Source organism: Rhinopithecus bieti, unplaced genomic scaffold (genome assembly GCF_001698545.2).
Source record: "Rhinopithecus bieti isolate Rb0 unplaced genomic scaffold, ASM169854v2 scaffold_2538, whole genome shotgun sequence".
NCBI lineage: Eukaryota > Metazoa > Chordata > Mammalia > Primates > Cercopithecidae > Rhinopithecus > Rhinopithecus bieti.
In genome coordinates, this window is record NW_016803716.1 from 45,002 (window position 1) to 53,828 (window position 8,827).

General features: G+C 41.2%; 1 long non-coding RNA gene across 1 annotated transcript in view; it reads left to right on the forward strand.

The window, feature by feature from the left end:
* The window catches only part of LOC108515254 (uncharacterized), a 44,606-nt gene that overhangs the window by 33,548 nt on the left and 2,231 nt on the right, over positions 1 to 8,827 (forward strand). Inside the window, exon 2 of the long non-coding RNA XR_001881483.1 lies at positions 5,268 to 5,521. This is a non-coding gene — a long non-coding RNA (uncharacterized LOC108515254). The remainder of the gene's footprint in view (positions 1 to 5,267; positions 5,522 to 8,827) is intronic.

The window sequence follows — 8,827 nt, forward strand, 5'->3', positions numbered from 1 at the left end:
TTACAGGCGTGAGCCACCACGCCCGGCTAATTTTGTATTTTAGTAGAGACGAGTTTCACCATGTTGGTCAAGCTGTTCTTGAACTCTTGACCTCAAGTGATCCACCTGCCTCAGCCTCCCAAAGTGCTGGGATTACAGGCATGAACCACTGTGCTCGGCTGATTTTAACCATTTTTAAGTTTGCAGTTCAGTGGCATTGAGTACATTCACATTGTGGGATGCTTACCATCATCCATTTCCAGAATTTCTCTTCTTTCCAAACTGAAACGCTGTACCCCTTAAGCAATAACCCCTTATCCCCCCAGCCTCTGGCAACCATCATTCTATTTTCTGTACGAGTGTGACTAATCCGGGTACCCATGTTTGTGGAATTATGCAATATTGTTCTTTTGTGAATGACTAACTTCACTTAGCATGATATCCTCAAGGTTCACCCATATCGTAGCACCTGTCAATTTCCTTTCTTTTTTAAAAATACTGAATAATCCACTGAATGTATGTACCACATTTTGTTTGTCCTTGGATTGCTTCCTGGAAATACTTTTAAAAGAGACATAGTATTGGCTTAGTAGACAAGGTGATCTCCCCGGCCTCCCACTTGCCCCACACTTGGGAATATATATAGTCGCTTACCTCGTCACTCTCAGGAGGAGATGGTAGGGAGTGGAGGTTGTATTTATTTTCGGGAAAAAAAAACCAGACTCCCAGGTGGTGCTGATGAATCCATCTCTTCCTACCCTTTTGTGATTAATTGGATCTGTGTTCAAGATTCCCAAGTTGTGCCTGAATTCTAGACGTGTAGAGCCAACTCTCTAGTGGTTTTCACCTCAGTTTCAGTGTTAGAACTGTAAGAACTGCCACTCTATCCCTTTCCTTTGAAGAGAAGTGGACGGGAAACCTGGAGTCCAGGATTATATAGGCCAAGGAAGCTCAGAGTTTCAAGAAGGGAGAGGAGGTCAGTGTCTAATGATGAGAAGAGGGCAAACAGGATGAATATTGAGAAGCAGTTATTTGATTTGTCAGTTAGTAAGTAGAACATTGGACCTTCTTCTCGTGCTTCCCCTAATGGACATACTCAAAAGCTTTGTATGTGATTTTTAGGGGAATTAATCTTCAAGCCCATCCCTACATCTCAATTAAGACCTTCTGGCTTAAAGCAGTTTTAGTTTTAGTAGCTTTGGGTGGAGCCAGGTGAGAATGGGCAAAGTGAAAGGCGACATGGGCGGGGCATGGTGGCTCACAACTGTAATCCCAGCACTTTGGGAGGCCAGGAGGGAGAATTGCTTGAGCCCAGGATCTCGTGACCAGCCTGGGTCTTAAAACAACAACCAAAAACCCAAAATTTACAACTTAGCTACTCTGTCTCCATCACATTTATTTAAAAAGAAAGAAAAGGGGAGATGGAGACAGTGTTATGACTTGTGGGAAAAGGGAAGGGCAGACACTGGTGATTTTCAGTAGGGAAGATTCAAGCACAGGCTGGGAAAAGATTGATTGGGGATGATGATGATTGGAGCATCATCCCTTGGAGAGGGTATACAATGGGATCATGACCCCAGGCTGAGGGACAAGAAGAAGAAGAAACTGGAGCAGATTTGAGGTAGACAAGAATAAAGTTGAATTGGTTAGCTAGTATTTTGAGTGCCAAGAATGTAATCATTCACATATTAGCCTGGTGGCGGCGGCACAGGCCTGTAGTCCCACCTACTTGGGAGGCTGAGGCAGGAGAATTGCTTGAACCCAGGAGGCGGAGGTTGCAGTGAGCCAAGATTGCACCACTGTACTGCAGCCTGGGTGACAGAGCAAGACTCTGTCTCCAAAAAGAAAATAATAATTCACATAATTTGTCAGCAGACCCAAAGTGACTAAGGAAAATGATAGGCAAGTTTCTCAAGGTTTTTAAAAATGTCTGCTTCACGTAACACTTTTGTAATTTAGGGTGTATAAAATGGATAACAAAAGCGAAAGAGGGACTGCTTAAACCAGACTTTTCATTTTGTTTTCCACTTTATGTGTTTAAAGAGCTTCTATGTCTTAGACTCACCAGTACTTGATAGTGTCAGTCTTAAAGCTTTGTTTTGCTTTGCCAGTTTGATCAGTGGAACAAATCTTGGTTTTGTAATTTGCATTTTCACAATTACTGATGAGGTTGAGAGGCAGGCTAGTGTAGCATTTAAGAGCTATGGACTCCCTGGGTTCGAATCCCATTTTGCCACTTAGTACTTACTGATACTGGTAATTTACTTTTGCTCTCTGTGCCTCCCTTTCCTTACCTGTGAAGAGAGATGATACTAGTTCCTACTATATACATTTGTAAGGATTACAGTGCTACAAACAGTGCCTAACATGTGAAAAGCTCTATTTTAAAATTACGTCTTATTTCATGTATTTATTAGTCATTTCTATTTCTTTTTCTGAGAAGTCTACATACCCTTTGCCTGTTTTTCTACTGAGGTGTCTTTATTTTGTAATTTGTTGGACATATATAGTTTACAGATATTTTCTTCCACTGTTTGCTCTTTAATTTTCAGAGAAAATCTATCTGACTTCTTCCTGAAGCCTCTGAATTTTGCCTACAGGAGGACATATCTTAAAATCAGTTTTGTGTGTGCTTTAGTCAAGTTTTTTTTGTTTGTTTGTTTGAGGCAGGATCTCGCTGCGTTGCCCAGGCTAGAGTGCAGTGGCCCCATCTCAGCTCACTGCTACCTCCACCTCCTGGGTTCAAGTGATTCTCCTGACTCAGCCTCCTCAGTAGCTGGGACTACAGGGGTGAGCCACCATGAGTGGCTAATTTTTTTTTTTTTTTTTTTTTTTGGTATTTTTAGTAGAGATGGGGTTTCACCATGTTGGCCAGGCTGGTTTTGAACTCCTGACCTCAAGTGATTCGCCTGCCTTGGCCTCCCAAAGTGCTAGAATTACAGGCGTGAGCCACTGCTCCTGATTTTAAACATATTCCTCTAGCACTTTCTATAGTTTACATTTTCCTCATTAATCTACCTATAATTTGTGTGTATGTTGGGTGGAGGCGGGGGTTAAAATGTACGTCAACTTTTTTTTGACAATGATAGAGAGCTTGAAGAGGAAGAAGTCTTAGAGTCAGATCTGAATTAGAGTCTGTTCTGCATAACTTGGGCAAGCCCCTGCTGTCTCTTATTTTTGACCCTGTAAAATGGAGATACTACTCAATTTCTTTGCTGCATAGACTGGGTATGAGAATCAAGTGAGTTGTGGCAAAGCACTTGGAAACTTCCTGCAGTGGTTTAGTAACCTAAGTGTCTGGTGAAAAATACTTGGGTATTAATATTACAGAAGCAAGCCCCAGGTATGTTTTATATACCATGGTGTACGTTTGGTCTTGAATGTCTTAAGCCAGGTCATGATTAGAAAACTTAGAAATGAAACTTTGCAATGCTTGTGGGAAGTCTCTCTTAATCTCATGAGAGCCAGTGAGTTAGAACCAATCAGTTAAGTTTCCTCTATCTGGTGGCATGTTAGAGTCATTCACTGGGGAAGATTTTTTGCAAAGTACTGATGCCTAGGCCTCACTCCCAGATACTGTAATTTGTTCCATCTGGAGAGGAACCTGGGCATCAGTGTTTTAAATAAAATCACCTGAAGTGATTTTATTGTTCAGCTGAAGAGGGCTACTGATACAATGAATATAGAATTGAGGATTTGGTAGCATTTTTCTATACTCGTTTGCTGGTCAGGTTGTAAAGAAGAGTTCCCTGTTCTTAAACAGTTGTGGCCTTCTAACCCTGGCTCTAGGAGTGGCTGGAGTCAAAACCTTGCCAAAGTAGAGAGCTGAGATCATCTGACAAATTAAGTTGTATTGGAGTGTTATGTATTTTGAACCCTCTTAAAGAAAATTTTGCCAGAGGTTTTTGGGGTTTTCAGGGTTTTTTGTTTGTAGGGGGTGGAGAGGGTGGGGAGCTTAACAGAAATTTGTTCTCTCACAATTCTGAAGGCCAGAAGCCCAATATCAATGTGTTGGTAGGCTTGGTTTCTTCTCTGTGGCTTGCAGGTGGCCACCTTTTTGCTGCATCTCTACGTGGTCTTATTCTGTATGCGTGCACCCCTGATGTTTCTCTCCAAAGTGTTAATATTAAAAGCACTTGGAAGCTTGTTTAAAAAAACGGTTTATAATGCCCTAGTATCAGTAATAAATGTTAGTTGTGCAGCCTTCCTTAAAATGTTTTAAAAAATTACTTTATACTTTGTCTTAGTACACGTTATTGAAACAGGAGACTTCCCTGACCCCCTCACAGGACTGGACGTGTGACAGGAATGTGGCTTGTTTATTCCTCTTATGGGAAGGGGAGCTCACAGGTGAGCAGGTACAGGAGCCAGGGAGAGCGCTTTTGGGCTCTGGCCCCACAGCAGTGTCTAGGAGTGTTACTATGCTCTTTTAGCCCTGTTGTCCCAGCATAAGTGTTAAACAGCTCAGAAAAGAGTCAATGTGACATCCTTTTTGGGTTCCCGCATTCAGGGCATCCCGAGTTCTTTTCCTGTGTCCGGGAAGAACCAGGTCACAGGGACTTGAAGGATGGTGAATGTGGAGATTTTATTAGAGTGATTGATGGAAGTGGCTCTCAGTGGGATGGGGAGCTGGTGAGAGGGGATGGAGTGGGAAGATGATCTTCTCCTGGAGTTTGGCTATCTCTCAGCCAATCTCCAACCGCCCCCATCTTCAGCCTCCTCTCCACCTTTAGATACTTCCTCACTTTTCTTCTTCTCTGCTGTGCTACGCTGCTCTGCCACTCTTCTGCTTTTGGAGCCTGGGGCTTGGGGTTTATATGGGCACAGGATAGGGGTGCGTGGCAGGCCAAAAGGGCACACTTGGGTGTGAAAACAGGAATGCCTGTTCTCATTTAGGGCTACAGGTCCAGGCTTGAGCCCTCGCCAGGGACCCCACCATCATACCTCCTGTCCTTATTATTCTTGCAGTATAATGAATGCATCAGCAAATTGAAAACAGATAGTTTTTGCCCTTTCTTAATTTAATTAAAATGACAGTTAAGTAGTTTGATATATTGCCTTTGGCGTCATTTCCAGGAGGCTATGTTTGTTTTCTTGGTATAATGGCCAGTGTAACATTATCAGTTTTAAGTTAAATGTAGTATTAATGAAACTTCAGCTTTTACTTTCTCTTGTTTCTATAGCCCCTTTTCCTGACTAGATTCACTGGTGATACTAAATTTGAACAGTTCGATAATTCATGTTTTTTATGTCTAAAACCAATTACTTTTTCCTCTTTCTATTTGTAGGTTATGCAATGGTCTCTGCAAGATGGTTTATTCTTGAATTGGACCTTTTTAAGACTGACAAATGCTGGTACTTCATCTTCTATAAGTGGACTATAATTTCTTTTCTCAAGACAACTACATAAGCAGACAAAATTGCAAAGATCTGCCCTGTGTCGAGTATGACAGCCACGACTCGTGGCTCTCCGGTCGGAGGGAATGACAACCAGGGCCAGGCTCCTGATGGACAGTCTCAGCCCCCCCTCCAACAGAATCAGGTAGGATGTTGAAGATACTAGTTAAAGCTACAGTGGAGTGGGGCTGGGGTCAGTGGTTCGCACCTGTAATCCCAGCACTTTGGGAGGTCAGGGCAGGCGGATCACTTGAGGTCAGGAGTTTGAGACCAGCCTGGCCAACAGGGTGAAACCCTACAAAAATTAGCCGGGCGTGGTAGCGTGCGCCTGTAATCCCAGCTACTTGGGAGGCTGAGACAAGAGAATCGCTTTAACCTGGGAGGCTGAGGTTACAGTGAGCTGAGATAGCGCCACTGTACTCCAGCCTGGGTGACAGAGCTAGTCTCTGTCGCAAAAAAAAACCCGAAAAACCAAAACCTACATTGGTAGGTCTACTGTTGGGGTACTAAATGATGGAACGTGTTCTAAATACTTAGTGAAGCAACTGTTATTTTAAGTTTTGATTAACAAAAGTGAACAGGTCGGGCGTGGTGGCTCACACCTGTAATCCCAGCACTTTGGGAGGCCGAGGCAGGTGGATCACGAGGTCAAGAGTTCGGGACCAGCCTGACCAATATGGTGAAACCCTGTCTCTACTAAAAAATACAAAAATTAGCTGGGTGTAGTGGTGCGCATCTGTAGTCCCCAGCTGCTCAGGAGGCTGAGGCAGAAGAATCCCTTGAACCCAGGAGGCAGAGGTTGCAGTGAGCCAAGATGGCGCCACTGCATTCCAGCGTGGGTGACAGAGTGAGACTCCATCTCCAAAAAAAAAGAAAAAAAAAAAAAAGAAAATGAACATAGGTCTTGCATAGTAACAAGAAAGCTCAAGTGGTGTAGATGGTAATCCTTGATTATGTAGTCTTTTTCTGGCGGCTTAACTGTCAGTCATTAAAATTAAGCCATGTGTCAATTCTAAGAGGGAAAGCATTAAATCGTTCAGTGTAGCCTATGATTAGCATAGACCCATCATAAATCATGACACCACTTTCTACCCCATAAATACATACAATTGTAAATTGTCAATTTACGATAAGATTATAAAAAGAACATGGACCCAAGTCATGTTGCCTAGCGTTCAAATTTCAGCTTTGTACCTTATTTGCGTTATGACTCTGGGTAAATTATATAACCTCTAAGCCTCAAGTTTGTCTATCTGTACAATGAGGGTAATAATAGTGTAACTACTTCATGGATTGTTAGAAGGATCAATTGAAGTAATGCTAAACATAGATTTTGGTATTAAGGTTTTATGCTGACCTCAAAACTCATAGGGTGTGTCTCTTTCTGTTCTCTGGATGAATTTATGCGAAGTTTATTATTTTTTCATTAATTGTTTGGAAGATTTTACTGGTGGACCCATCTGGCCTGGGGTTTTATTTATGGAAAAGTTTTAATTGAAGATCCATTCTTTTATTTGGAGATGGAGTCTTGTTCTGTTGCCCAGGCTGGAGTGCAGTGGTGTGATCTTGGCTCACTGCTACCTCCGCCTCCCTGGTTCAAGCGATTCTCCTGCCTCAGCCTCCTGAGTAGCTGGGATTACAGGTGCATGCCACCACACCTGGCTAATTTTTGTATTTTTAGTAGAGACAGGGTTTCACCATGTTGGTCAGGCTGGTCTCAAACTCCTTACCTCGTGATCCGCCTGCCTTGGCCTCCCAAAATGCTGGGATTACAGGCATGAGCCACCTGCGCCTGGCAGATCCATTTTTTTTTTAAGTGGAGGAATTTTAAATTTTAGCGTCTTCTGGTAAATTGTGTTTTCAAGGAATTGGTTTATTTCATCTAGATTTTCAAATTTGAGGTAAAGTTGTTAATGACCCTTTTTATTATCTTTTTTGTGTCTTGGGGCCTATGGTAATGCCTCCTTATTTCTGATACCACTACTAATGTCATTAAACCTTCTAAAAAACCAACTCTCTTGTCTTTACTCCCTCCTCCCACCCCCTCCTGCCAACATACACACAGACACGCACGCACACACACACACTCTTTCTCTCGCACACGCGCGCATCTCTGTTCCTTTTAGTTTGGATTTGGTTTGCTGTTCTTTTTCTCATTTCTTGAAATGGAAATTTAGATGATTGATTTCAGTTGTCTTTTCTAATATATGCAGTTTTATATTGGGAAGTATTAAACTGAATGACAAAACATTAACACTTGTGATGTGCAGCTCAAACAGTGCTTAGAGGTTAGTTAGTTGAGGTGTGTGTAAATTATCACAAACATGCTGCTTCCAATTTTTACATGTTTGTGTAGAGTCGGGTAAGTTTTAGGCAAAAGTGTTATTTTAAGTTTTATACTATTATTTGGGGATAAGTTCTTATTGTCCAGCTATTACAGATTAGATATTCTGTTATAAGTAGTATAGAAAAGAGCTTCTGTCTCTCCTTTTTCCTCTTCCTCTGCCGTTTTAGAGAAGTGAACAAGTTGGGGTTTTTTTCTCCCCCAAATAAGTGTGTCAGTTTTATTCCTTTTCCTCTCTAGTTCCCATTTTCGAGACATAAAACATTAAAGCGTTTGGTCACAGGTCTTGGACAGAGTTAAGTCCTTCCTGTATCATACATTTGTTACCCAGTATTCGGGTTTTTAAAAGCATAGTCAGAGGTTTGAGTTTGGATGCCAAAGATTTCTAATTTTAAACCAGAAGCTAGTAGTTAGAGTTCCAATATCTTTCCCTCTTTCTTTTCCATTTTATACCTGCATTGTCCGTGGAATTCTAACTTCTTTTGCAATGTTTCTGATTTGCATGGCTTTAGACAAAAATCTAAACCTTTTATTTAACCTTACTCTTATTTTAAGATGTACTTGATGATTTTTAGAGCTCTTGGGTTTGTAATATTCAACCTAATATTCTATGTCTACGTTGTGTTCCTTTTCTTCTAAAAACTTTACATTTTTTAAGATGACTGGTAATTTAAAATAACAAAGGAATGAAACAAATTACATTATCCCTCACCCTAACATTTTGTTTTTCTCTATTTATTAATGTTAGGATTTTATTTTACAAGATCTGACACGGTTGTACCAAGAAACAGCAACCAAAGTGTTAATCACTGTTCAATTTAGGGCTCACTTTTTGGATATGCTTTTATGTCCTGGCATAAAAGGAATTTCTAAAATCAGATTTTCACTTAAATTTTTTTAAGCATGCCTTTAAAAGAATTCTCTTAGAGAATTTTAGGCTTTAGTATGTAGTAAAACTTGAGAAATGAAACAGCCTTGGCAGAGGCACCGTGGGATGAACACTTTTGGATGCGGTTGCTGGGAGGGTGCAGATTTTCTGAAATGAAATTTGGCAGTATATGTCAGTGGCCTTCAAAGAAATTGTTTATACTGTTCTAGTAATTCTAT